General features: G+C 44.4%; 15 non-coding genes and 1 pseudogene across 15 annotated transcripts; all 16 read right to left on the minus strand.

The window, feature by feature from the left end:
* Nucleotides 1–1,222: 1,222 nt before the first annotated feature.
* Nucleotides 1,223–1,413, minus strand: LOC141228140 (U2 spliceosomal RNA). The gene has a single exon (XR_012295063.1). It is a non-coding gene; the product is annotated as a U2 spliceosomal RNA (small nuclear RNA).
* Nucleotides 1,414–2,525: 1,112 nt separating this feature from the next.
* Nucleotides 2,526–2,716, minus strand: LOC141228141 (U2 spliceosomal RNA). Its single transcript, XR_012295064.1, has one exon. It is a non-coding gene; the product is annotated as a U2 spliceosomal RNA (small nuclear RNA).
* A 1,115-nt stretch (nucleotides 2,717–3,831) lies between these two features.
* LOC141228142 (U2 spliceosomal RNA) lies at nucleotides 3,832–4,022 on the minus strand. Its single transcript, XR_012295065.1, has one exon. It is a non-coding gene; the product is annotated as a U2 spliceosomal RNA (small nuclear RNA).
* Nucleotides 4,023–5,137: 1,115 nt separating this feature from the next.
* On the minus strand, nucleotides 5,138–5,328 carry LOC141228143 (U2 spliceosomal RNA). The gene has a single exon (XR_012295066.1). It is a non-coding gene; the product is annotated as a U2 spliceosomal RNA (small nuclear RNA).
* Nucleotides 5,329–6,443: 1,115 nt separating this feature from the next.
* On the minus strand, nucleotides 6,444–6,634 carry LOC141228192 (U2 spliceosomal RNA). Its single transcript, XR_012295112.1, has one exon. It is a non-coding gene; the product is annotated as a U2 spliceosomal RNA (small nuclear RNA).
* A 1,115-nt stretch (nucleotides 6,635–7,749) lies between these two features.
* Nucleotides 7,750–7,940, minus strand: LOC141228144 (U2 spliceosomal RNA). Its single transcript, XR_012295067.1, has one exon. It is a non-coding gene; the product is annotated as a U2 spliceosomal RNA (small nuclear RNA).
* Nucleotides 7,941–9,055: 1,115 nt separating this feature from the next.
* On the minus strand, nucleotides 9,056–9,246 carry LOC141228146 (U2 spliceosomal RNA). The gene has a single exon (XR_012295068.1). It is a non-coding gene; the product is annotated as a U2 spliceosomal RNA (small nuclear RNA).
* Nucleotides 9,247–10,361: 1,115 nt separating this feature from the next.
* On the minus strand, nucleotides 10,362–10,552 carry LOC141228147 (U2 spliceosomal RNA). Its single transcript, XR_012295069.1, has one exon. It is a non-coding gene; the product is annotated as a U2 spliceosomal RNA (small nuclear RNA).
* A 1,109-nt stretch (nucleotides 10,553–11,661) lies between these two features.
* LOC141228199 (U2 spliceosomal RNA) lies at nucleotides 11,662–11,852 on the minus strand. Its single transcript, XR_012295118.1, has one exon. It is a non-coding gene; the product is annotated as a U2 spliceosomal RNA (small nuclear RNA).
* A 1,115-nt stretch (nucleotides 11,853–12,967) lies between these two features.
* LOC141228148 (U2 spliceosomal RNA) lies at nucleotides 12,968–13,158 on the minus strand. The gene has a single exon (XR_012295070.1). It is a non-coding gene; the product is annotated as a U2 spliceosomal RNA (small nuclear RNA).
* A 1,115-nt stretch (nucleotides 13,159–14,273) lies between these two features.
* LOC141228178 (U2 spliceosomal RNA) lies at nucleotides 14,274–14,464 on the minus strand. Its single transcript, XR_012295098.1, has one exon. It is a non-coding gene; the product is annotated as a U2 spliceosomal RNA (small nuclear RNA).
* A 1,115-nt stretch (nucleotides 14,465–15,579) lies between these two features.
* On the minus strand, nucleotides 15,580–15,770 carry LOC141228150 (U2 spliceosomal RNA). Its single transcript, XR_012295072.1, has one exon. It is a non-coding gene; the product is annotated as a U2 spliceosomal RNA (small nuclear RNA).
* Nucleotides 15,771–16,885: 1,115 nt separating this feature from the next.
* Nucleotides 16,886–17,076, minus strand: LOC141228151 (U2 spliceosomal RNA). Its single transcript, XR_012295073.1, has one exon. It is a non-coding gene; the product is annotated as a U2 spliceosomal RNA (small nuclear RNA).
* A 1,115-nt stretch (nucleotides 17,077–18,191) lies between these two features.
* Nucleotides 18,192–18,382, minus strand: LOC141228152 (U2 spliceosomal RNA). Its single transcript, XR_012295074.1, has one exon. It is a non-coding gene; the product is annotated as a U2 spliceosomal RNA (small nuclear RNA).
* A 1,112-nt stretch (nucleotides 18,383–19,494) lies between these two features.
* Nucleotides 19,495–19,685, minus strand: LOC141228153 (U2 spliceosomal RNA). The gene has a single exon (XR_012295075.1). It is a non-coding gene; the product is annotated as a U2 spliceosomal RNA (small nuclear RNA).
* A 1,115-nt stretch (nucleotides 19,686–20,800) lies between these two features.
* On the minus strand, nucleotides 20,801–20,976 carry LOC141228381 (U2 spliceosomal RNA; annotated as a pseudogene).
* Between the last annotated feature and the right edge of the window lie 6,223 nt (nucleotides 20,977–27,199).

The following is a 27,199-nucleotide window of genomic DNA, read 5'->3' on the forward strand; positions in this document are numbered from 1 at the left end:
GGCTTAAGACGGCTTTTACACCGCCGATGCCTCAAGGCCAAGGGCACGATTGGCTTAGAATCCTTCTGGCAAGATGTGGTATCTTAGCCAAAAGGCCGAGAAGCGATAACCAGAATTGGTTTCAAACTACGGAGCCACCCAAGGATCCTGAAAAGTCCATTTGTGGAGATGAGCTCCTGGACTCCCGTTAAGAAGACATGTTGTCAACCTCTAGATCCCTTACATGCCTGCACTTTTCGGCTTGCTGCTGCTGCAATCCACGCGTTTTAGATCTGCATAACTCCACCTCTTTAAACACAGCACCTTCACCCCCTGCTGTTCCCACCCGCCTCAACACCGTTGGAAGGGAGGAGAACCAATTAAGGCGGGGGGTGGGGTGGAACGAGCAGCTGTCTACCCTTAGCAGGAGGGCTCCTGATTACATACCTCTCCTGCTGCTGCTGCTGCTGGCTGTCCAGCAGCAGACTGAAGGTGGCTGCTGCTGTGCACAGGTATATAAAGGCTCAGAGCCTATTATGACACGCGCAGCCAGCGTTCCATTGCCACATTCCATCTACTGCAGGCAGGATACCTGGCTGGCTGAATGTCGCTGAGAAGCTCACAGAGACCGCCATAAGCAACAGTTTAACAGAATGCCACAGACTAATCAACCAAACTTTTTGGGTTGGGTTCTCTTTTATAGTCTGCAGGCATTAAATGAAAGAAGTCAGTGTTCCAGCAGAAGGAGACAACGTTTCAGAAAAGGCATTGTAGCAAACCAAAAAAGAAATTTTAAGCGCAGCAGAGTAACCAGCGCACATACCTGTTAGCTCAGGTGAGTTTAAAAGGCTGCTGTTGATAACAAGGGCATTTGCTAAATAGATGGTGTGTGTGCAACAATATACTGAAAGGTCAATTATATTGTGCAGCTTATCTCACCACCTGTAGTTATTTAGGTAAAAGCTCCAAAATGCTTGCCTAATATGTCTGTTTATCCAAAAGGAAGTAAAAAGGGAGAGCTAGAAAGATAGCATTGCATCACATTACATGGCAATGCAATGCACAGTTGCTGAAGTTGAACCAAAATGAGCTTGTAATCTGGCTTCTGCAACTTTGAACATGAAAAATCCAATGAGGAGAAGAAAAGCAAAGCCAAAGAGTCCATCCCAAAATCCGACAAACAAGCAAAATGAACAAAAAACATTGAATTCAATTCTTTCTGATTTTAGAAACTGCATTAAAGAAGGGGTGCACCGGTCCTGGAGATACTGCAATACCAGGTCAATGCGTGGAGTGGACAGAGCAAGCTCTTTTTCCATCTCCCTGTTCTAAAAATCCATTTAATATATGGTCCCCAGATAGGGGACGTATCAGATATTAAACTGATAAGAACAGATACTACACTTGATCTTAGCCAAAAGGCCGAGAAGCGATAACCAGAATTGGTTTCAAACTACGGAGCCACCCAAGGATCCTGAAAAGTCCATTTGTGGAGATGAGCTCCTGGACTCCCGTTAAGAAGACATGTTGTCAACCTCTAGATCCCTTACATGCCTGCACTTTTCGGCTTGCTGCTGCTGCAATCCACGCGTTTTAGATCTGCATAACTCCACCTCTTTAAACACAGCACCTTCACCCCCTGCTGTTCCCACCCGCCTCAACACCGTTGGAAGGGAGGAGAACCAATTAAGGCGGGGGGTGGGGTGGAACGAGCAGCTGTCTACCCTTAGCAGGAGGGCTCCTGATTACATACCTCTCCTGCTGCTGCTGCTGGCTGTCCAGCAGCAGACTGAAGGTGGCTGCTGCTGTGCACAGGTATATAAAGGCTCAGAGCCTATTATGACACGCGCAGCCAGCGTTCCATTGCCACATTCCATCTACTGCAGGCAGGATACCTGGCTGGCTGAATGTCGCTGAGAAGCTCACAGAGACTGCCATAAGCAACAGTTTAACAGAATGCCACAGACTAATCAACCAAACTTTTTGGGTTGGGTTCTCTTTTATAGTCTGCAGGCATTAAATGAAAGAAGTCAGTGTTCCAGCAGAAGGAGACAACGTTTCAGAAAAGGCATTGTAGCAAACCAAAAAAGAAATTTTAAGCGCAGCAGAGTAACCAGCGCACATACCTGTTAGCTCAGGTGAGTTTAAAAGGCTGCTGTTGATAACAAGGGCATTTGCTAAATAGATGGTGTGTGTGCAACAATATACTGAAAGGTCAATTATATTGTGCAGCTTATCTCACCACCTGTAGTTATTTAGGTGAAAGCTCCAAAATGCTTGCCTACTATGTCTGTTTATCCAAAAGGAAGTAAAAAGGGAGAGCTAGAAAGATAGCATTGCATCACATTACATGGCAATGCAATGCACAGTTGCTGAAGTTGAACCAAAATGAGCTTGTAATCTGGCTTCTGCAACTTTGAACATGAAAAATCCAATGAGGAGAAGAAAAGCAAAGCCAAAGAGTCCATCCCAAAATCCGACAAACAAGCAAAATGAACAAAAAACATTGAATTCAATTCTTTCTGATTTTAGAAACTGCATTAAAGAAGGGGTGCACCGGTCCTGGAGATACTGCAATACCAGGTCAATGCGTGGAGTGGACAGAGCAAGCTCTTTTTCCATCTCCCTGTTCTAAAAATCCATTTAATATATGGTCCCCAGATAGGGGACGTATCAGATATTAAACTGATAAGAACAGATACTACACTTGATCTTAGCCAAAAGGCCGAGAAGCGATAACCAGAATTGGTTTCAAACTACGGAGCCACCCAAGGATCCTGAAAAGTCCATTTGTGGAGATGAGCTCCTGGACTCCCGTTAAGAAGACATGTTGTCAACCTCTAGATCCCTTACATGCCTGCACTTTTCGGCTTGCTGCTGCTGCAATCCACGCGTTTTAGATCTGCATAACTCCACCTCTTTAAACACAGCACCTTCACCCCCTGCTGTTCCCACCCGCCTCAACACCGTTGGAAGGGAGGAGAACCAATTAAGGCGGGGGGTGGGGTGGAACGAGCAGCTGTCTACCCTTAGCAGGAGGGCTCCTGATTACATACCTCTCCTGCTGCTGCTGCTGCTGGCTGTCCAGCAGCAGACTGAAGGTGGCTGCTGCTGTGCACAGGTATATAAAGGCTCAGAGCCTATTATGACACGCGCAGCCAGCGTTCCATTGCCACATTCCATCTACTGCAGGCAGGATACCTGGCTGGCTGAATGTCGCTGAGAAGCTCACAGAGACCGCCATAAGCAACAGTTTAACAGAATGCCACAGACTAATCAACCAAACTTTTTGGGTTGGGTTCTCTTTTATAGTCTGCAGGCATTAAATGAAAGAAGTCAGTGTTCCAGCAGAAGGAGACAACGTTTCAGAAAAGGCATTGTAGCAAACCAAAAAAGAAATTTTAAGCGCAGCAGAGTAACCAGCGCACATACCTGTTAGCTCAGGTGAGTTTAAAAGGCTGCTGTTGATAACAAGGGCATTTGCTAAATAGATGGTGTGTGTGCAACAATATACTGAAAGGTCAATTATATTGTGCAGCTTATCTCACCACCTGTAGTTATTTAGGTGAAAGCTCCAAAATGCTTGCCTAATATGTCTGTTTATCCAAAAGGAAGTAAAAAGGGAGAGCTAGAAAGATAGCATTGCATCACATTACATGGCAATGCAATGCACAGTTGCTGAAGTTGAACCAAAATGAGCTTGTAATCTGGCTTCTGCAACTTTGAACATGAAAAATCCAATGAGGAGAAGAAAAGCAAAGCCAAAGAGTCCATCCCAAAATCCGACAAACAAGCAAAATGAACAAAAAACATTGAATTCAATTCTTTCTGATTTTAGAAACTGCATTAAAGAAGGGGTGCACCGGTCCTGGAGATACTGCAATACCAGGTCAATGCGTGGAGTGGACAGAGCAAGCTCTTTTTCCATCTCCCTGTTCTAAAAATCCATTTAATATATGGTCCCCAGATAGGGGACGTATCAGATATTAAACTGATAAGAACAGATACTACACTTGATCTTAGCCAAAAGGCCGAGAAGCGATAACCAGAATTGGTTTCAAACTACGGAGCCACCCAAGGATCCTGAAAAGTCCATTTGTGGAGATGAGCTCCTGGACTCCCGTTAAGAAGACATGTTGTCAACCTCTAGATCCCTTACATGCCTGCACTTTTCGGCTTGCTGCTGCTGCAATCCACGCGTTTTAGATCTGCATAACTCCACCTCTTTAAACACAGCACCTTCACCCCCTGCTGTTCCCACCCGCCTCAACACCGTTGGAAGGGAGGAGAACCAATTAAGGCGGGGGGTGGGGTGGAACGAGCAGCTGTCTACCCTTAGCAGGAGGGCTCCTGATTACATACCTCTCCTGCTGCTGCTGCTGCTGGCTGTCCAGCAGCAGACTGAAGGTGGCTGCTGCTGTGCACAGGTATATAAAGGCTCAGAGCCTATTATGACACGCGCAGCCAGCGTTCCATTGCCACATTCCATCTACTGCAGGCAGGATACCTGGCTGGCTGAATGTCGCTGAGAAGCTCACAGAGACCGCCATAAGCAACAGTTTAACAGAATGCCACAGACTAATCAACCAAACTTTTTGGGTTGGGTTCTCTTTTATAGTCTGCAGGCATTAAATGAAAGAAGTCAGTGTTCCAGCAGAAGGAGACAACGTTTCAGAAAAGGCATTGTAGCAAACCAAAAAAGAAATTTTAAGCGCAGCAGAGTAACCAGCGCACATACCTGTTAGCTCAGGTGAGTTTAAAAGGCTGCTGTTGATAACAAGGGCATTTGCTAAATAGATGGTGTGTGTGCAACAATATACTGAAAGGTCAATTATATTGTGCAGCTTATCTCACCACCTGTAGTTATTTAGGTGAAAGCTCCAAAATGCTTGCCTAATATGTCTGTTTATCCAAAAGGAAGTAAAAAGGGAGAGCTAGAAAGATAGCATTGCATCACATTACATGGCAATGCAATGCACAGTTGCTGAAGTTGAACCAAAATGAGCTTGTAATCTGGCTTCTGCAACTTTGAACATGAAAAATCCAATGAGGAGAAGAAAAGCAAAGCCAAAGAGTCCATCCCAAAATCCGACAAACAAGCAAAATGAACAAAAAACATTGAATTCAATTCTTTCTGATTTTAGAAACTGCATTAAAGAAGGGGTGCACCGGTCCTGGAGATACTGCAATACCAGGTCAATGCGTGGAGTGGACAGAGCAAGCTCTTTTTCCATCTCCCTGTTCTAAAAATCCATTTAATATATGGTCCCCAGATAGGGGACGTATCAGATATTAAACTGATAAGAACAGATACTACACTTGATCTTAGCCAAAAGGCCGAGAAGCGATAACCAGAATTGGTTTCAAACTACGGAGCCACCCAAGGATCCTGAAAAGTCCATTTGTGGAGATGAGCTCCTGGACTCCCGTTAAGAAGACATGTTGTCAACCTCTAGATCCCTTACATGCCTGCACTTTTCGGCTTGCTGCTGCTGCAATCCACGCGTTTTAGATCTGCATAACTCCACCTCTTTAAACACAGCACCTTCACCCCCTGCTGTTCCCACCCGCCTCAACACCGTTGGAAGGGAGGAGAACCAATTAAGGCGGGGGGTGGGGTGGAACGAGCAGCTGTCTACCCTTAGCAGGAGGGCTCCTGATTACATACCTCTCCTGCTGCTGCTGCTGCTGGCTGTCCAGCAGCAGACTGAAGGTGGCTGCTGCTGTGCACAGGTATATAAAGGCTCAGAGCCTATTATGACACGCGCAGCCAGCGTTCCATTGCCACATTCCATCTACTGCAGGCAGGATACCTGGCTGGCTGAATGTCGCTGAGAAGCTCACAGAGACCGCCATAAGCAACAGTTTAACAGAATGCCACAGACTAATCAACCAAACTTTTTGGGTTGGGTTCTCTTTTATAGTCTGCAGGCATTAAATGAAAGAAGTCAGTGTTCCAGCAGAAGGAGACAACGTTTCAGAAAAGGCATTGTAGCAAACCAAAAAAGAAATTTTAAGCGCAGCAGAGTAACCAGCGCACATACCTGTTAGCTCAGGTGAGTTTAAAAGGCTGCTGTTGATAACAAGGGCATTTGCTAAATAGATGGTGTGTGTGCAACAATATACTGAAAGGTCAATTATATTGTGCAGCTTATCTCACCACCTGTAGTTATTTAGGTGAAAGCTCCAAAATGCTTGCCTAATATGTCTGTTTATCCAAAAGGAAGTAAAAAGGGAGAGCTAGAAAGATAGCATTGCATCACATTACATGGCAATGCAATGCACAGTTGCTGAAGTTGAACCAAAATGAGCTTGTAATCTGGCTTCTGCAACTTTGAACATGAAAAATCCAATGAGGAGAAGAAAAGCAAAGCCAAAGAGTCCATCCCAAAATCCGACAAACAAGCAAAATGAACAAAAAACATTGAATTCAATTCTTTCTGATTTTAGAAACTGCATTAAAGAAGGGGTGCACCGGTCCTGGAGATACTGCAATACCAGGTCAATGCGTGGAGTGGACAGAGCAAGCTCTTTTTCCATCTCCCTGTTCTAAAAATCCATTTAATATATGGTCCCCAGATAGGGGACGTATCAGATATTAAACTGATAAGAACAGATACTACACTTGATCTTAGCCAAAAGGCCGAGAAGCAATAACCAGAATTGGTTTCAAACTACGGAGCCACCCAAGGATCCTGAAAAGTCCATTTGTGGAGATGAGCTCCTGGACTCCCGTTAAGAAGACATGTTGTCAACCTCTAGATCCCTTACATGCCTGCACTTTTCGGCTTGCTGCTGCTGCAATCCACGCGTTTTAGATCTGCATAACTCCACCTCTTTAAACACAGCACCTTCACCCCCTGCTGTTCCCACCCGCCTCAACACCGTTGGAAGGGAGGAGAACCAATTAAGGCGGGGGGTGGGGTGGAACGAGCAGCTGTCTACCCTTAGCAGGAGGGCTCCTGATTACATACCTCTCCTGCTGCTGCTGCTGCTGGCTGTCCAGCAGCAGACTGAAGGTGGCTGCTGCTGTGCACAGGTATATAAAGGCTCAGAGCCTATTATGACACGCGCAGCCAGCGTTCCATTGCCACATTCCATCTACTGCAGGCAGGATACCTGGCTGGCTGAATGTCGCTGAGAAGCTCACAGAGACCGCCATAAGCAACAGTTTAACAGAATGCCACAGACTAATCAACCAAACTTTTTGGGTTGGGTTCTCTTTTATAGTCTGCAGGCATTAAATTAAAGAAGTCAGTGTTCCAGCAGAAGGAGACAACGTTTCAGAAAAGGCATTGTAGCAAACCAAAAAAGAAATTTTAAGCGCAGCAGAGTAACCAGCGCACATACCTGTTAGCTCAGGTGAGTTTAAAAGGCTGCTGTTGATAACAAGGGCATTTGCTAAATAGATGGTGTGTGTGCAACAATATACTGAAAGGTCAATTATATTGTGCAGCTTATCTCACCACCTGTAGTTATTTAGGTAAAAGCTCCAAAATGCTTGCCTAATATGTCTGTTTATCCAAAAGGAAGTAAAAAGGGAGAGCTAGAAAGATAGCATTGCATCACATTACATGGCAATGCAATGCACAGTTGCTGAAGTTGAACCAAAATGAGCTTGTAATCTGGCTTCTGCAACTTTGAACATGAAAAATCCAATGAGGAGAAGAAAAGCAAAGCCAAAGAGTCCATCCCAAAATCCGACAAACAAGCGAAATGAACAAAAAACATTGAATTCAATTCTTTCTGATTTTAGAAACTGCATTAAAGAAGGGGTGCACCGGTCCTGGAGATACTGCAATACCAGGTCAATGCGTGGAGTGGACAGAGCAAGCTCTTTTTCCATCTCCCTGTTCTAAAAATCCATTTAATATATGGTCCCCAGATAGGGGACGTATCAGATATTAAACTGATAAGAACAGATACTACACTTGATCTTAGCCAAAAGGCCGAGAAGCGATAACCAGAATTGGTTTCAAACTACGGAGCCACCCAAGGATCCTGAAAAGTCCATTTGTGGAGATGAGCTCCTGGACTCCCGTTAAGAAGACATGTTGTCAACCTCTAGATCCCTTACATGCCTGCACTTTTCGGCTTGCTGCTGCTGCAATCCACGCGTTTTAGATCTGCATAACTCCACCTCTTTAAACACAGCACCTTCACCCCCTGCTGTTCCCACCCGCCTCAACACCGTTGGAAGGGAGGAGAACCAATTAAGGCGGGGGGTGGGGTGGAACGAGCAGCTGTCTACCCTTAGCAGGAGGGCTCCTGATTACATACCTCTCCTGCTGCTGCTGCTGCTGGCTGTCCAGCAGCAGACTGAAGGTGGCTGCTGCTGTGCACAGGTATATAAAGGCTCAGAGCCTATTATGACACGCGCAGCCAGCGTTCCATTGCCACATTCCATCTACTGCAGGCAGGATACCTGGCTGGCTGAATGTCGCTGAGAAGCTGACAGAGACCGCCATAAGCAACAGTTTAACAGAATGCCACAGACTAATCAACCAAACTTTTTGGGTTGGGTTCTCTTTTATAGTCTGCAGGCATTAAATGAAAGAAGTCAGTGTTCCAGCAGAAGGAGACAACGTTTCAGAAAAGGCATTGTAGCAAACCAAAAAAGAAATTTTAAGCGCAGCAGAGTAACCAGCGCACATACCTGTTAGCTCAGGTGAGTTTAAAAGGCTGCTGTTGATAACAAGGGCATTTGCTAAATAGATGGTGTGTGTGCAACAATATACTGAAAGGTCAATTATATTGTGCAGCTTATCTCACCACCTGTAGTTATTTAGGTGAAAGCTCCAAAATGCTTGCCTAATATGTCTGTTTATCCAAAAGGAAGTAAAAAGGGAGAGCTAGAAAGATAGCATTGCATCACATTACATGGCAATGCAATGCACAGTTGCTGAAGTTGAACCAAAATGAGCTTGTAATCTGGCTTCTGCAACTTTGAACATGAAAAATCCAATGAGGAGAAGAAAAGCAAAGCCAAAGAGTCCATCCCAAAATCCGACAAACAAGCAAAATGAACAAAAAACATTGAATTCAATTCTTTCTGATTTTAGAAACTGCATTAAAGAAGGGGTGCACCGGTCCTGGAGATACTGCAATACCAGGTCAATGCGTGGAGTGGACAGAGCAAGCTCTTTTTCCATCTCCCTGTTCTAAAAATCCATTTAATATATGGTCCCCAGATAGGGGACGTATCAGATATTAAACTGATAAGAACAGATACTACACTTGATCTTAGCCAAAAGGCCGAGAAGCGATAACCAGAATTGGTTTCAAACTACGGAGCCACCCAAGGATCCTGAAAAGTCCATTTGTGGAGATGAGCTCCTGGACTCCCGTTAAGAAGACATGTTGTCAACCTCTAGATCCCTTACATGCCTGCACTTTTCGGCTTGCTGCTGCTGCAATCCACGCGTTTTAGATCTGCATAACTCCACCTCTTTAAACACAGCACCTTCACCCCCTGCTGTTCCCACCCGCCTCAACACCGTTGGAAGGGAGGAGAACCAATTAAGGCGGGGGGTGGGGTGGAACGAGCAGCTGTCTACCCTTAGCAGGAGGGCTCCTGATTACATACCTCTCCTGCTGCTGCTGCTGCTGGCTGTCCAGCAGCAGACTGAAGGTGGCTGCTGCTGTGCACAGGTATATAAAGGCTCAGAGCCTATTATGACACGCGCAGCCAGCGTTCCATTGCCACATTCCATCTACTGCAGGCAGGATACCTGGCTGGCTGAATGTCGCTGAGAAGCTCACAGAGACCGCCATAAGCAACAGTTTAACAGAATGCCACAGACTAATCAACCAAACTTTTTGGGTTGGGTTCTCTTTTATAGTCTGCAGGCATTAAATGAAAGAAGTCAGTGTTCCAGCAGAAGGAGACAACGTTTCAGAAAAGGCATTGTAGCAAACCAAAAAAGAAATTTTAAGCGCAGCAGAGTAACCAGCGCACATACCTGTTAGCTCAGGTGAGTTTAAAAGGCTGCTGTTGATAACAAGGGCATTTGCTAAATAGATGGTGTGTGTGCAACAATATACTGAAAGGTCAATTATATTGTGCAGCTTATCTCACCACCTGTAGTTATTTAGGTGAAAGCTCCAAAATGCTTGCCTAATATGTCTGTTTATCCAAAAGGAAGTAAAAAGGGAGAGCTAGAAAGATAGCATTGCATCACATTACATGGCAATGCAATGCACAGTTGCTGAAGTTGAACCAAAATGAGCTTGTAATCTGGCTTCTGCAACTTTGAACATGAAAAATCCAATGAGGAGAAGAAAAGCAAAGCCAAAGAGTCCATCCCAAAATCCGACAAACAAGCAAAATGAACAAAAAACATTGAATTCAATTCTTTCTGATTTTAGAAACTGCATTAAAGAAGGGGTGCACCGGTCCTGGAGATACTGCAATACCAGGTCAATGCGTGGAGTGGACAGAGCAAGCTCTTTTTCCATCTCCCTGTTCTAAAAATCCATTTAATATATGGTCCCCAGATAGGGGACGTATCAGATATTAAACTGATAAGAACAGATACTACACTTGATCTTAGCCAAAAGGCCGAGAAGCGATAACCAGAATTGGTTTCAAACTACGGAGCCACCCAAGGATCCTGAAAAGTCCATTTGTGGAGATGAGCTCCTGGACTCCCGTTAAGAAGACATGTTGTCAACCTCTAGATCCCTTACATGCCTGCACTTTTCGGCTTGCTGCTGCTGCAATCCACGCGTTTTAGATCTGCATAACTCCACCTCTTTAAACACAGCACCTTCACCCCCTGCTGTTCCCACCCGCCTCAACACCGTTGGAAGGGAGGAGAACCAATTAAGGCGGGGGGTGGGGTGGAACGAGCAGCTGTCTACCCTTAGCAGGAGGGCTCCTGATTACATACCTCTCCTGCTGCTGCTGGCTGTCCAGCAGCAGACTGAAGGTGGCTGCTGCTGTGCACAGGTATATAAAGGCTCAGAGCCTATTATGACACGCGCAGCCAGCGTTCCATTGCCACATTCCATCTACTGCAGGCAGGATACCTGGCTGGCTGAATGTCGCTGAGAAGCTCACAGAGACCGCCATAAGCAACAGTTTAACAGAATGCCACAGACTAATCAACCAAACTTTTTGGGTTGGGTTCTCTTTTATAGTCTGCAGGCATTAAATGAAAGAAGTCAGTGTTCCAGCAGAAGGAGACAACGTTTCAGAAAAGGCATTGTAGCAAACCAAAAAAGAAATTTTAAGCGCAGCAGAGTAACCAGCGCACATACCTGTTAGCTCAGGTGAGTTTAAAAGGCTGCTGTTGATAACAAGGGCATTTGCTAAATAGATGGTGTGTGTGCAACAATATACTGAAAGGTCAATTATATTGTGCAGCTTATCTCACCACCTGTAGTTATTTAGGTGAAAGCTCCAAAATGCTTGCCTAATATGTCTGTTTATCCAAAAGGAAGTAAAAAGGGAGAGCTAGAAAGATAGCATTGCATCACATTACATGGCAATGCAATGCACAGTTGCTGAAGTTGAACCAAAATGAGCTTGTAATCTGGCTTCTGCAACTTTGAACATGAAAAATCCAATGAGGAGAAGAAAAGCAAAGCCAAAGAGTCCATCCCAAAATCCGACAAACAAGCAAAATGAACAAAAAACATTGAATTCAATTCTTTCTGATTTTAGAAACTGCATTAAAGAAGGGGTGCACCGGTCCTGGAGATACTGCAATACCAGGTCAATGCATGGAGTGGACAGAGCAAGCTCTTTTTCCATCTCCCTGTTCTAAAAATCCATTTAATATATGGTCCCCAGATAGGGGACGTATCAGATATTAAACTGATAAGAACAGATACTACACTTGATCTTAGCCAAAAGGCCAAGAAGCGATAACCAGAATTGGTTTCAAACTACGGAGCCACCCAAGGATCCTGAAAAGTCCATTTGTGGAGATGAGCTCCTGGACTCCCGTTAAGAAGACATGTTGTCAACCTCTAGATCCCTTACATGCCTGCACTTTTCGGCTTGCTGCTGCTGCAATCCACGCGTTTTAGATCTGCATAACTCCACCTCTTTAAACACAGCACCTTCACCCCCTGCTGTTCCCACCCGCCTCAACACCGTTGGAAGGGAGGAGAACCAATTAAGGCGGGGGGTGGGGTGGAACGAGCAGCTGTCTACCCTTAGCAGGAGGGCTCCTGATTACATACCTCTCCTGCTGCTGCTGCTGCTGGCTGTCCAGCAGCAGACTGAAGGTGGCTGCTGCTGTGCACAGGTATATAAAGGCTCAGAGCCTATTATGACACGCGCAGCCAGCGTTCCATTGCCACATTCCATCTACTGCAGGCAGGATACCTGGCTGGCTGAATGTCGCTGAGAAGCTCACAGAGACCGCCATAAGCAACAGTTTAACAGAATGCCACAGACTAATCAACCAAACTTTTTGGGTTGGGTTCTCTTTTATAGTCTGCAGGCATTAAATGAAAGAAGTCAGTGTTCCAGCAGAAGGAGACAACGTTTCAGAAAAGGCATTGTAGCAAACCAAAAAAGAAATTTTAAGCGCAGCAGAGTAACCAGCGCACATACCTGTTAGCTCAGGTGAGTTTAAAAGGCTGCTGTTGATAACAAGGGCATTTGCTAAATAGATGGTGTGTGTGCAACAATATACTGAAAGGTCAATTATATTGTGCAGCTTATCTCACCACCTGTAGTTATTTAGGTGAAAGCTCCAAAATGCTTGCCTAATATGTCTGTTTATCCAAAAGGAAGTAAAAAGGGAGAGCTAGAAAGATAGCATTGCATCACATTACATGGCAATGCAATGCACAGTTGCTGAAATTGAACCAAAATGAGCTTGTAATCTGGCTTCTGCAACTTTGAACATGAAAAATCCAATGAGGAGAAGAAAAGCAAAGCCAAAGAGTCCATCCCAAAATCCGACAAACAAGCAAAATGAACAAAAAACATTGAATTCAATTCTTTCTGATTTTAGAAACTGCATTAAAGAAGGGGTGCACCGGTCCTGGAGATACTGCAATACCAGGTCAATGCGTGGAGTGGACAGAGCAAGCTCTTTTTCCATCTCCCTGTTCTAAAAATCCATTTAATATATGGTCCCCAGATAGGGGACGTATCAGATATTAAACTGATAAGAACAGATACTACACTTGATCTTAGCCAAAAGGCCGAGAAGCGATAACCAGAATTGGTTTCAAACTACGGAGCCACCCAAGGATCCTGAAAAGTCCATTTGTGGAGATGAGCTCCTGGACTCCCGTTAAGAAGACATGTTGTCAACCTCTAGATCCCTTACATGCCTGCACTTTTCGGCTTGCTGCTGCTGCAATCCACGCGTTTTAGATCTGCATAACTCCACCTCTTTAAACACAGCACCTTCACCCCCTGCTGTTCCCACCCGCCTCAACACCGTTGGAAGGGAGGAGAACCAATTAAGGCGGGGGGTGGGGTGGAACGAGCAGCTGTCTACCCTTAGCAGGAGGGCTCCTGATTACATACCTCTCCTGCTGCTGCTGCTGCTGGCTGTCCAGCAGCAGACTGAAGGTGGCTACTGCTGTGCACAGGTATATAAAGGCTCAGAGCCTATTATGACACGCGCAGTCAGCGTTCCATTGCCACATTCCAGCTACTGCAGGCAGGATACCTGGCTGGCTGAATGTCGCTGAGAAGCTCACAGAGACCGCCATAAGCAACAGTTTAACAGAATGCCACAGACTAATCAACCAAACTTTTTGGGTTGGGTTCTCTTTTATAGTCTGCAGGCATTAAATGAAAGAAGTCAGTGTTCCAGCAGAAGGAGACAACGTTTCAGAAAAGGCATTGTAGCAAACCAAAAAAGAAATTTTAAGCGCAGCAGAGTAACCAGCGCACATACCTGTTAGCTCAGGTGAGTTTAAAAGGCTGCTGTTGATAACAAGGGCATTTGCTAAATAGATGGTGTGTGTGCAACAATATACTGAAAGGTAAATTATATTGTGCAGCTTATCTCACCACCTGTAGTTATTTAGGTGAAAGCTCCAAAATGCTTGCCTAATATGTCTGTTTATCCAAAAGGAAGTAAAAAGGGAGAGCTAGAAAGATAGCATTGCATCACATTACATGGCAATGCAATGCACAGTTGCTGAAGTTGAACCAAAATGAGCTTGTAATCTGGCTTCTGCAACTTTGAACATGAAAAATCCAATGAGAAGAAGAAAAGCAAAGCCAAAGAGTCCATCCCAAAATCCGACAAACAAGCAAAATGAACAAAAAACATTGAATTCAATTCTTTCTGATTTTAGAAACTGCATTAAAGATGGGGTGCACCGGTCCTGGAGATACTGCAATACCAGGTCAATGCGTGGAGTGGACAGAGCAAGCTCTTTTTCCATCTCCCTGTTCTAAAAATCCATTTAATATATGGTCCCCAGATAGGGGACGTATCAGATATTAAACTGATAAGAACAGATACTACACTTGATCTTAGCCAAAAGGCCGAGAAGCGATAACCAGAATTGGTTTCAAACTACGGAGCCACCCAAGGATCCTGAAAAGTCCATTTGTGGAGATGAGCTCCTGGACTCCCGTTAAGAAGACATGTTGTCAACCTCTAGATCCCTTACATGCCTGCACTTTTCGGCTTGCTGCTGCTGCAATCCACGCGTTTTAGATCTGCATAACTCCACCTCTTTAAACACAGCACCTTCACCCCCTGCTGTTCCCACCCGCCTCAACACCGTTGGAAGGGAGGAGAACCAATTAAGGCGGGGGGTGGGGTGGAACGAGCAGCTGTCTACCCTTAGCAGGAGGGCTCCTGATTACATACCTCTCCTGCTGCTGCTGCTGCTGGCTGTCCAGCAGCAGACTGAAGGTGGCTGCTGCTGTGCACAGGTATATAAAGGCTCAGAGCCTATTATGACATGCGCAGCCAGCGTTCCATTGCCACATTCCATCTACTGCAGGCAGGATACCTGGCTGGCTGAATGTCGCTGAGAAGCTCACAGAGACCGCCATAAGCAACAGTTTAACAGAATGCCACAGACTAATCAACCAAACTTTTTGGGTTGGGTTCTCTTTTATAGTCTGCAGGCATTAAATGAAAGAAGTCAGTGTTCCAGCAGAAGGAGACAACGTTTCAGAAAAGGCATTGTAGCAAACCAAAAAAGAAATTTTAAGCGCAGCAGAGTAACCAGCGCACATACCTGTTAGCTCAGGTGAGTTTAAAAGGCTGCTGTTGATAACAAGGGCATTTGCTAAATAGATGGTGTGTGTGCAACAATATACTGAAAGGTCAATTATATTGTGCAGCTTATCTCACCACCTGTAGTTATTTAGGTGAAAGCTCCAAAATGCTTGCCTAATATGTCTGTTTATCCAAAAGGAAGTAAAAAGGGAGAGCTAGAAAGATAGCATTGCATCACATTACATTGCAATGCAATGCACAGTTGCTGAAGTTGAACCAAAATGAGCTTGTAATCTGGCTTCTGCAACTTTGAACATGAAAAATCCAATGAGGAGAAGAAAAGCAAAGCCAAAGAGTCCATCCCAAAATCCGACAAACAAGCAAAATGAACAAAAAACATTGAATTCAATTCTTTCTGATTTTAGAAACTGCATTAAAGAAGGGGTGCACCGGTCCTGGAGATACTGCAATACCAGGTCAATGCGTGGAGTGGACAGAGCAAGCTCTTTTTCCATCTCCCTGTTCTAAAAATCCATTTAATATATGGTCCCCAGATAGGGGACGTATCAGATATTAAACTGATAAGAACAGATACTACACTTGATCTTAGCCAAAAGGCCGAGAAGCGATAACCAGAATTGGTTTCAAACTACGGAGCCACCCAAGGATCCTGAAAAGTCCATTTGTGGAGATGAGCTCCTGGACTCCCGTTAAGAAGACATGTTGTCAACCTCTAGATCCCTTACATGCCTGCACTTTTCGGCTTGCTGCTGCTGCAATCCACGCGTTTTAGATCTGCATAACTCCACCTCTTTAAACACAGCACCTTCACCCCCTGCTGTTCCCACCCGCCTCAACACCGTTGGAAGGGAGGAGAACCAATTAAGGCGGGGGGTGGGGTGGAACGAGCAGCTGTCTACCCTTAGCAGGAGGGCTCCTGATTACATACCTCTCCTGCTGCTGCTGCTGCTGGCTGTCCAGCAGCAGACTGAAGGTGGCTGCTGCTGTGCACAGGTATATAAAGGCTCAGAGCCTATTATGACACGCGCAGCCAGCGTTCCATTGCCACATTCCATCTACTGCAGGCAGGATACCTGGCTGGCTGAATGTCGCTGAGAAGCTCACAGAGACCGCCATAAGCAACAGTTTAACAGAATGCCACAGACTAATCAACCAAACTTTTTGGGTTGGGTTCTCTTTTATAGTCTGCAGGCATTAAATGAAAGAAGTCAGTGTTCCAGCAGAAGGAGACAACGTTTCAGAAAAGGCATTGTAGCAAACCAAAAAAGAAATTTTAAGCGCAGCAGAGTAACCAGCGCACATACCTGTTAGCTCAGGTGAGTTTAAAAGGCTGCTGTTGATAACAAGGGCATTTGCTAAATAGATGGTGTGTGTGCAACAATATACTGAAAGGTCAATTATATTGTGCAGCTTATCTCACCACCTGTAGTTATTTAGGTGAAAGCTCCAAAATGCTTGCCTAATATGTCTGTTTATCCAAAAGGAAGTAAAAAGGGAGAGCTAGAAAGATAGCATTGCATCACATTACATGGCAATGCAATGCACAGTTGCTGAAGTTGAACCAAAATGAGCTTGTAATCTGGCTTCTGCAACTTTGAACATGAAAAATCCAATGAGGAGAAGAAAAGCAAAGCCAAAGAGTCCATCCCAAAATCCGACAAACAAGCAAAATGAACAAAAAACATTGAATTCAATTCTTTCTGATTTTAGAAACTGCATTAAAGAAGGGGTGCACCGGTCCTGGAGATACTGCAATACCAGGTCAATGCGTGGAGTGGACAGAGCAAGCTCTTTTTCCATCTCCCTGTTCTAAAAATCCATTTAATATATGGTCCCCAGATAGGGGACGTATCAGATATTAAACTGATAAGAACAGATACTACACTTGATCTTAGCCAAAAGGCCGAGAAGCGATAACCAGAATTGGTTTCAAACTACGGAGCCACCCAAGGATCCTGAAAAGTCCATTTGTGGAGATGAGCTCCTGGACTCCCGTTAAGAAGACATGTTGTCAACCTCTAGATCCCTTACATGCCTGCACTTTTCGGCTTGCTGCTGCTGCAATCCACGCGTTTTAGATCTGCATAACTCCACCTCTTTAAACACAGCACCTTCACCCCCTGCTGTTCCCACCCGCCTCAACACCGTTGGAAGGGAGGAGAACCAATTAAGGCGGGGGGTGGGGTGGAACGAGCAGCTGTCTACCCTTAGCAGGAGGGCTCCTGATTACATACCTCTCCTGCTGCTGCTGCTGCTGGCTGTCCAGCAGCAGACTGAAGGTGGCTGCTGCTGTGCACAGGTATATAAAGGCTCAGAGCCTATTATGACACGCGCAGCCAGCGTTCCATTGCCACATTCCATCTACTGCAGGCAGGATACCTGGCTGGCTGAATGTCGCTGAGAAGCTCACAGAGACCGCCATAAGCAACAGTTTAACAGAATGCCACAGACTAATCAGCCAAACTTTTTGGGTTGGGTTCTCTTTTATAGTCTGCAGGCATTAAATGAAAGAAGTCAGTGTTCCAGCAGAAGGAGACAACGTTTCAGAAAAGGCATTGTAGCAAACCAAAAAAGAAATTTTAAGCGCAGCAGAGTAACCAGCGCACATACCTGTTAGCTCAGGTGAGTTTAAAAGGCTGCTGTTGATAACAAGGGCATTTGCTAAATAGATGGTGTGTGTGCAACAATATACTGAAAGGTCAATTATATTGTGCAGCTTATCTCACCACCTGTAGTTATTTAGGTGAAAGCTCCAAAATGCTTGCCTAATATGTCTGTTTATCCAAAAGGAAGTAAAAAGGGAGAGCTAGAAAGATAGCATTGCATCACATTACATGGCAATGCAATGCACAGTTGCTGAAGTTGAACCAAAATGAGCTTGTAATCTGGCTTCTGCAACTTTGAACATGAAAAATCCAATGAGGAGAAGAAAAGCAAAGCCAAAGAGTCCATCCCAAAATCCGACAAACAAGCAAAATGAACAAAAAACATTGAATTCAATTCTTTCTGATTTTAGAAACTGCATTAAAGAAGGGGTGCACCGGTCCTGGAGATACTGCAATACCAGGTCAATGCGTGGAGTGGACAGAGCAAGCTCTTTTTCCATCTCCCTGTTCTAAAAATCCATTTAATATATGGTCCCCAGATAGGGGACGTATCAGATATTAAACTGATAAGAACAGATACTACACTTGATCTTAGCCAAAAGGCCGAGAAGCGATAACCAGAATTGGTTTCAAACTACGGAGCCACCCAAGGATCCTGAAAAGTCCATTTGTGGAGATGAGCTCCTGGACTCCCGTTAAGAAGACATGTTGTCAACCTCTAGATCCCTTACATGCCTGCACTTTTCGGCTTGCTGCTGCTGCAATCCACGCGTTTTAGATCTGCATAACTCCACCTCTTTAAACACAGCACCTTCACCCCCTGCTGTTCCCACCCGCCTCAACACCGTTGGAAGGGAGGAGAACCAATTAAGGCGGGGGGTGGGGTGGAACGAGCAGCTGTCTACCCTTAGCAGGAGGGCTCCTGATTACATACCTCTCCTGCTGCTGCTGCTGGCTGTCCAGCAGCAGACTGAAGGTGGCTGCTGCTGTGCACAGGTATATAAAGGCTCAGAGCCTATTATGACACGCGCAGCCAGCGTTCCATTGCCACATTCCATCTACTGCAGGCAGGATACCTGGCTGGCTGAATGTCGCTGAGAAGCTCACAGAGACCGCCATAAGCAACAGTTTAACAGAATGCCACAGACTAATCAGCCAAACTTTTTGGGTTGGGTTCTCTTTTATAGTCTGCAGGCATTAAATGAAAGAAGTCAGTGTTCCAGCAGAAGGAGACAACGTTTCAGAAAAGGCATTGTAGCAAACCAAAAAAGAAATTTTAAGCGCAGCAGAGTAACCAGCGCACATACCTGTTAGCTCAGGTAAGTTTAAAAGGCTGCTGTTGATAACAAGGGCATTTGCTAAATAGATGGTGTGTGTGCAACAATATACTGAAAGGTCAATTATATTGTGCAGCTTATCTCACCACCTGTAGTTATTTAGGTGAAAGCTCCAAAATGCTTGCCTAATATGTCTGTTTATCCAAAAGGAAGTAAAAAGGGAGAGCTAGAAAGATAGCATTGCATCACATTACATGGCAATGCAATGCACAGTTGCTGAAGTTGAACCAAAATGAGCTTGTAATCTGGCTTCTGCAACTTTGAACATGAAAAATCCAATGAGGAGAAGAAAAGCAAAGCCAAAGAGTCCATCCCAAAATCCGACAAACAAGCAAAATGAACAAAAAACATTGAATTCAATTCTTTCTGATTTTAGAAACTGCATTAAAGAAGGGGTGCACCGGTCCTGGAGATACTGCAATACCAGGTCAATGCGTGGAGTGGACAGAGCAAGCTCTTTTTCCATCTCCCTGTTCTAAAAATCCATTTAATATATGGTCCCCAGATAGGGGACGTATCAGATATTAAACTGATAAGAACAGATACTACACTTGATCTTAGCCAAAAGGCCGAGAAGCGATAACCAGAATTGGTTTCAAACTACGGAGCCACCCAAGGATCCTGAAAAGTCCATTTGTGGAGATGAGCTCCTGGACTCCCGTTAAGAAGACATGTTGTCAACCTCTAGATCCCTTACATGCCTGCACTTTTCGGCTTGCTGCTGCTGCAATCCACGCGTTTTAGATCTGCATAACTCCAACTCTTTAAACACAGCACCTTCACCCCCTGCTGTTCCCACCCGCCTCAACACCGTTGGAAGGGAGGAGAACCAATTAAGGCGGGGGGTGGGGTGGAACGAGCAGCTGTCTACCCTTAGCAGGAGGGCTCCTGATTACATACCTCTCCTGCTGCTGCTGCTGCTGGCTGTCCAGCAGCAGACTGAAGGTGGCTGCTGCTGTGCACAGGTATATAAAGGCTCAGAGCCTATTATGACACGCGCAGCCAGCGTTCCATTGCCACATTCCATCTACTGCAGGCAGGATACCTGGCTGGCTGAATGTCGCTGAGAAGCTCACAGAGACCGCCATAAGCAACAGTTTAACAGAATGCCACAGACTAATCAACCAAACTTTTTGGGTTGGGTTCTCTTTTATAGTCTGCAGGCATTAAATGAAAGAAGTCAGTGTTCCAGCAGAAGGAGACAACGTTTCAGAAAAGGCATTGTAGCAAACCAAAAAAGAAATTTTAAGCGCAGCAGAGTAACCAGCGCACATACCTGTTAGCTCAGGTGAGTTTAAAAGGCTGCTGTTGATAACAAGGGCATTTGCTAAATAGATGGTGTGTGTGCAACAATATACTGAAAGGTCAATTATATTGTGCAGCTTATCTCACCACCTGTAGTTATTTAGGTGAAAGCTCCAAAATGCTTGCCTAATATGTCTGTTTATCCAAAAGGAAGTAAAAAGGGAGAGCTAGAAAGATAGCATTGCATCACATTACATGGCAATGCAATGCACAGTTGCTGAAGTTGAACCAAAATGAGCTTGTAATCTGGCTTCTGCAACTTTGAACATGAAAAATCCAATGAGGAGAAGAAAAGCAAAGCCAAAGAGTCCATCCCAAAATCCGACAAACAAGCAAAATGAACAAAAAACATTGAATTCAATTCTTTCTGATATTAGAAACTGCATTAAAGAAGGGGTGCACCGGTCCTGGAGATACTGCAATACCAGGTCAATGCGTGGAGTGGACAGAGCAAGCTCTTTTTCCATCTCCCTGTTCTAAAAATCCATTTAATATATGGTCCCCAGATAGGGGACGTATCAGATATTAAACTGATAAGAACAGATTTTGCGTTTATATTTAAAATATCGTAGTCTTTATCTTTTCTTCAGAGCTTTAAAATAACATCTTCCATAGATGATAGTTCCATATACTCAGGGCTCTTTTCTTTCCAAGCTTCTTCATATCCATTAGGTAGTACATATAAATTTCACTTAATGCCAGTCTTATACAATCCTTGACTTCTATATAGTCTCTTTTAAACAACAATATGTTTCTGGTCTTCCATAGAGCACTTTTAACACAACTCAAAGTGCACCATAAAACTCTCTCTTTTTCTTTCGTCATGTTTGGTAAAATCCCATATAAAACCACTTCATGGCTTAAAAAATTAAGACCAGATAAAAATTTTAAAAGCTCACCACAGTCTTTCCACACTTGCTGTGCAAAATCACAATTCCAAATAAGGTGCATAGTAGTCTCATCATTATTGCACTGATGCCTCGGGCAGGTTTGTATAGTGCTAAGTCTTCTTTTATACTGGAAATCACGAGTCGGTAAACATTCCTGCACAATCATCCAAGCTAAGTCTTTATGTTGATTCATCAGGTAAGGTGCATTTGTTAAATTCCATATTTTAGTGACTCTGCTATATGAATAATGGCTTATGGGCGTCAAAGTTTCTTTCTTTTTTAATTGCTGCAGCAGCTTCCTTGCATTCTTCAATGTCTCCATCTCAAAAGAATCTAGGCCATATAATCTGATAACTTTCTCCAGGATGGCATATTGTTGTGGAGGGGATAACAACACTGGGCTTGTTAAAGAAATGGATATCCACTTTCGCCTCCTAAAAATGTGGCCAGCTGCATATCTTAAAAAATGTGCCCAAGGGCTTGAAGCAAACATATATTTAAAACAGAGGCTAAAAAACTTGGAGTATAAAAACAGTTTGACGTTGGGAACATCCTTACCACCAAGGTGGTGCATCTTGTACATTGTTTCTCTCTTCACCTTTTCGAACTTAGAGTTCCACACAAATTCAAACAGCATTCTCTGTAATCTTCTCGCTGTAAGGTCACTTGGGGGATAAACATAACTGAGATATAACATGACAGGAAGCAGAAGGGCCTTAATAATTAAAACTTTACCTTCGATTGTTAATTTTCTTAATTTCCAAAAGTCAATCTTCTTTTGTATTTTGTCCCTTACTCCATCCCAGCTCTTCATTCCATCATTCTGTCGATCAAAAATCACGCCCAGAATTTTAATCTTCTCTGACTGCATCGGGAGATCAGGGATGGACACATCCGCCCAATTGCCACGGACAAAACAATCACATTTCTCAATGTTTAACTTAAAACCTGAGGCTTCACAAAAAAAATTGGTCGTTCTTATAGCTCTCCTGAGAGCGGCAGGTGATGAACAAAAAATAGTAATATCATCCATGTAGCCCATTACCTTCACATCTCTTCCATGTCCTCCAGGGATAGGGACACCTTTAATCACTTTATCCTCTCGTAGCATAGATAAAAGAGGCTCTATTGCACATATAAATAGCACTGGGGACAAAGGGCAGCCTTGCTTCACACCTGAATGCAAAAACACTTCATTAGACAAAAATCCATTGATTAAAATTTTACTAAAAGAGTTCTTATATAAAAGTGCCACTTGCTTGATAAAAATTTCAGGGAAGCCCATTTTTTTTAAAACCAACCATAAAAAACAATGAGAGACACGATCAAAAGCCTTTTGAAAATCCAACGATAAAATTGCTAAGTCTTGCTTCCTGGATTGCTGGTACCATATGACATCGCGGATGGTATTGAGATGCTCCGCAACTCCTCTTCCTGGCACCCCACATACCTGGTCTTCATAAATAACTTTGGATAAAACTTTTTTAAAACGGTTCACTAAAATTTTGGACATCAACTTGTAATCAACATTCAACAGTGTGATTGGTCTCCAGTTTGCCAGATGGGATTTGGCTCCTTTTTTAAAAATCAGGGAGACCAGACCACTTCTCCAAGATATAGGCAGGATATCACACTTAAAAGCTTCTTTGATTACTAAAAACAAGTCGGGTTTTAAAAAATTCCAAAATTCACGATAAAATTCAACAGGCAAACCGTCAGAACCAGGGGTTTTCCCATACGAAAAACTTTTGATAGCAGCATCTACTTCCGACAAGGTGACTTCAGTGCATAACAATTCTTGGTCTTCGCGGCTCAGACTATTTTTTAATGAATTAAGGGCATCTTCAGTAAAAGACTGGTCTATAGTTTTCTCATTAAAAAGCTGCTGATAAAACTGGTGAGCTTGGTTGAGCATACCTTCAGTTGTAGTTTCACCCTCTAATTCTGTTATCATTTCCTTAGCAGCAACTACTTTTTTAAAAAAAAATCTTGAGCACTTTTCATTTTTCTCCATCACTTCAATTTTTGAGTTATAAATTATTTCCTTACCCTTCGACTCTATACTCTTTTTAATTTCTTTTTTTGTTGCTTCAATTAAATCGTCCATTTCAAGTCCCACATCTCTTAGTTGATAACAGGTCTGCAATTTAGTAATAAGCCTTTTATGCCAAGCGGACTTTTCTCTTGCATTGGCTATGCTGACCTTGATAAAAAAACTTTTTATCTTCATCTTGCTGTATTCCCACCATTCTAGCAGAGTTAAAAATTTTTGTTGTTTTGTTCTTAAATAATTAAAAAACGCTTTAAAATCTGTTCTTACCTTAGGATCTTGTAACAATGTTGTATTTAGCCTCCAAACTCCTCTTGCCTTGACAAGCCCAGGTAATTCTAACTCTGATAGCAACATCTTATGATCTGAAAAAATGTTTGGGATTAAGACAACAGATTTGACATTCACATATTGGGACATGAAAATAAAATCAATACGAGATTTAGAAGAAGAGTTCTCCCAAGTATAACCGGGATCATTACTACGGATCTCTTTCCAGGAGTCTCTAAGAAAAAAATCAGTTAACAAATCCTTTAGTTGTTTCTCTGTTTTGTCTTTTTTAGGAACGGTGGAACTCCCGCTTCTCCCTTCACCAGGCAAGACACAATTGAAATCCCCACAGAACATCAGAGGCGATGAACCAGGTAGGTAATATTGCACATCTTCAAACAACTGATGTCTCTCTTCCTTCACCGGAGAAGCATAAATGTTCAAAAGTCTAAAGTCCACACCTTTAAAACTAATATTTAAGAAAAGAGCACGTCCAGAAGAAATGTCCACAAAAGAGTTGATTTTAAAGTCATGCGACCTAAACAGCACTCCAATGCCAGAGGAACGATTTTCATTATCTCCGGACCAGATAGAGGGCCCATGAGGCCAATCTTTTCTTAAATCTGCATAATTCATATCAAAGTCAATGTTACATTCTTGCAAACAAAAGACATCACAGTCCACTGTTGACAGGTAGGAAAACAAAGCAGCCCTTCTTGTAGAGCCCCTTATACTCCTCACATTGAGCGAGGCTACTTTAATTGATGAGGTCATGATAGGTTAGTTCAGGTCACACTACTGTCAGAATCAGACATAAAGCCCACCGATGTTAACGGGCTCTGCACTTCTGAGTCCGAAAAAGAAATGTTTATAGGGTCTGAAGGCCTTGGCTCCTCAGGAGGGGCAGCGGGAGCCATTGGCTTGTATTGCAGAAGACTTGGTTTTAATGGACACTTCTTGGAAGTCTCCCTGGCCACATTCTCATCAGACCTATCATCTGTTTTCCTTTTCCTACGAGTTTCCAGCTCCATTGCTTCTTCCTCCGAGCTAAATGTCCCGATTTCAGCAGAGGGACTCCCCTCCACCACCATATCACCCGGATCAGAATCAGCAGCCCAGTCCTTAGATGAAGCTTCCCTCCTCTCAGGACGGACAGGTTTCTCAGCTGGAGGTTTCTGCATAGACGTGGGCTTATGCGCAGCAGGAATAGGAGAACTGGCAGGTTTTCCCTGTGCAGCAGGCACTGAAGTGCTTGTGGACCCGCCTACAGGGGGTTGTGTTCGCACAGTAGATACAGGAGCACCGGTGGGACCCCCCTTAGCAGCAGGAGCAGGAGGGTTGGTTGGCTTCCTCTGTGCAGCAGGTGCAGACGTACCACCTGATGTACTAGCAGGCTTGGTCTGTGGAGCAGGTACTGGAGAGCTAGAAGACTGCCCCCGCGCTGTAGACGCACCCGCAGGAGCAGGAACAGCAGAGGGCTGCCTCTGCCCCCCGGGAGCAGATGGAGGCACACGGGCAGGTTGCTTTGCCAGCGTTTCAGCATAGGTTTCCGCCTTTTTCTTCAAAGGACACTCCCGGAAGGAGTGACCTGGGACCCGGCAGATGTTGCACACCATCTCATTGGTACAGTCCATTGTGGCATGTCCATGCTTGTAGCACTTCTTACAGATTGCCACCTCCTCCTTGCAGTTCTCATAAGTGTGACCGAAACACATGCATTTCCGGCAGAAGAGGGGCATGTCCGGGTAGAAGAGGCGCCCCCGCTCCCTACCGATCAGGAAACTTGACGGAGGATGACGCTGACCACCAATGCCATTTGGATCTTCACAAAATTTAACAAAAAATTTATGCTTTCCCGTCCAGAGGTTTTCCTCATTCATGACCTTGTGGGAATACCGCAGTTCTGGGAAATAGTTTTGAAGAAAGCAAATAATATTAACTAAGGGAACATGAGGGTTGCTCATCTGAACCACGAGCGGCTTCTCTCCACCGGAGTAAAGGATGACAAAGGTGAGTCCTTTAAGATCCTCATCTGAAAGGTGCAGGTGAATCTGGCGGAAGAGGTTCTGGCACGCATACTCCGACTCCAGAGTCAAAGTGAAGGAACCGGGGCGATCTTGAAGGGCCAGGATGTCTTCCCTCTTTACTCCTAGGATCTCCAGCAGCACTCTCCTCACGAAAAACTTCAAGGTCAACTTCTCCTTGGATGCATCGTCCACTTCGATCTTGAAAGAGTTCTTGATGCGAAGGTCACCAGCTCTGGCATAGCGCACTGCGGCCGCTACTGCTGATGCCATCTTCAAAAGGTAGATAGGGTCGATCGCCTTCTTGGTTTCTTTGCGTATCTGCCCCCTAAAGCAGCATGAGGCTTAAGACGGCTTTTACACCGCCGATGCCTCAAGGCCAAGGGCACGATTGGCTTAGAATCCTTCTGGCAAGATGTGGTATCTTAGCCAAAAGGCCGAGAAGCGATAACCAGAATTGGTTTCAAACTACGGAGCCACCCAAGGATCCTGAAAAGTCCATTTGTGGAGATGAGCTCCTGGACTCCCGTTAAGAAGACATGTTGTCAACCTCTAGATCCCTTACATGCCTGCACTTTTCGGCTTGCTGCTGCTGCAATCCACGCGTTTTAGATCTGCATAACTCCACCTCTTTAAACACAGCACCTTCACCCCCTGCTGTTCCCACCCGCCTCAACACCGTTGGAAGGGAGGAGAACCAATTAAGGCGGGGGGTGGGGTGGAACGAGCAGCTGTCTACCCTTAGCAGGAGGGCTCCTGATTACATACCTCTCCTGCTGCTGCTGCTGCTGGCTGTCCAGCAGCAGACTGAAGGTGGCTGCTGCTGTGCACAGGTATATAAAGGCTCAGAGCCTATTATGACACGCGCAGCCAGCGTTCCATTGCCACATTCCATCTACTGCAGGCAGGATACCTGGCTGGCTGAATGTCGCTGAGAAGCTCACAGAGACCGCCATAAGCAACAGTTTAACAGAATGCCACAGACTAATCAACCAAACTTTTTGGGTTGGGTTCTCTTTTATAGTCTGCAGGCATTAAATGAAAGAAGTCAGTGTTCCAGCAGAAGGAGACAACGTTTCAGAAAAGGCATTGTAGCAAACCAAAAAAGAAATTTTAAGCGCAGCAGAGTAACCAGCGCACATACCTGTTAGCTCAGGTGAGTTTAAAAGGCTGCTGTTGATAACAAGGGCATTTGCTAAATAGATGGTGTGTGTGCAACAATATACTGAAAGGTCAATTATATTGTGCAGCTTATCTCACCACCTGTAGTTATTTAGGTGAAAGCTCCAAAATGCTTGCCTAATATGTCTGTTTATCCAAAAGGAAGTAAAAAGGGAGAGCTAGAAAGATAGCATTGCATCACATTACATGGCAATGCAATGCACAGTTGCTGAAGTTGAACCAAAATGAGCTTGTAATCTGGCTTCTGCAACTTTGAACATGAAAAATCCAATGAGGAGAAGAAAAGCAAAGCCAAAGAGTCCATCCCAAAATCCGACAAACAAGCAAAATGAACAAAAAACATTGAATTCAATTCTTTCTGATTTTAGAAACTG

The sequence above is a fragment of the Phyllobates terribilis genome, unplaced genomic scaffold (assembly GCF_046119375.1).
Source record: "Phyllobates terribilis strain yellow unplaced genomic scaffold, ASM4611937v1 Scaffold_437__1_contigs__length_1545540, whole genome shotgun sequence".
Taxonomy (NCBI): Eukaryota; Metazoa; Chordata; class Amphibia; order Anura; family Dendrobatidae; genus Phyllobates; species Phyllobates terribilis.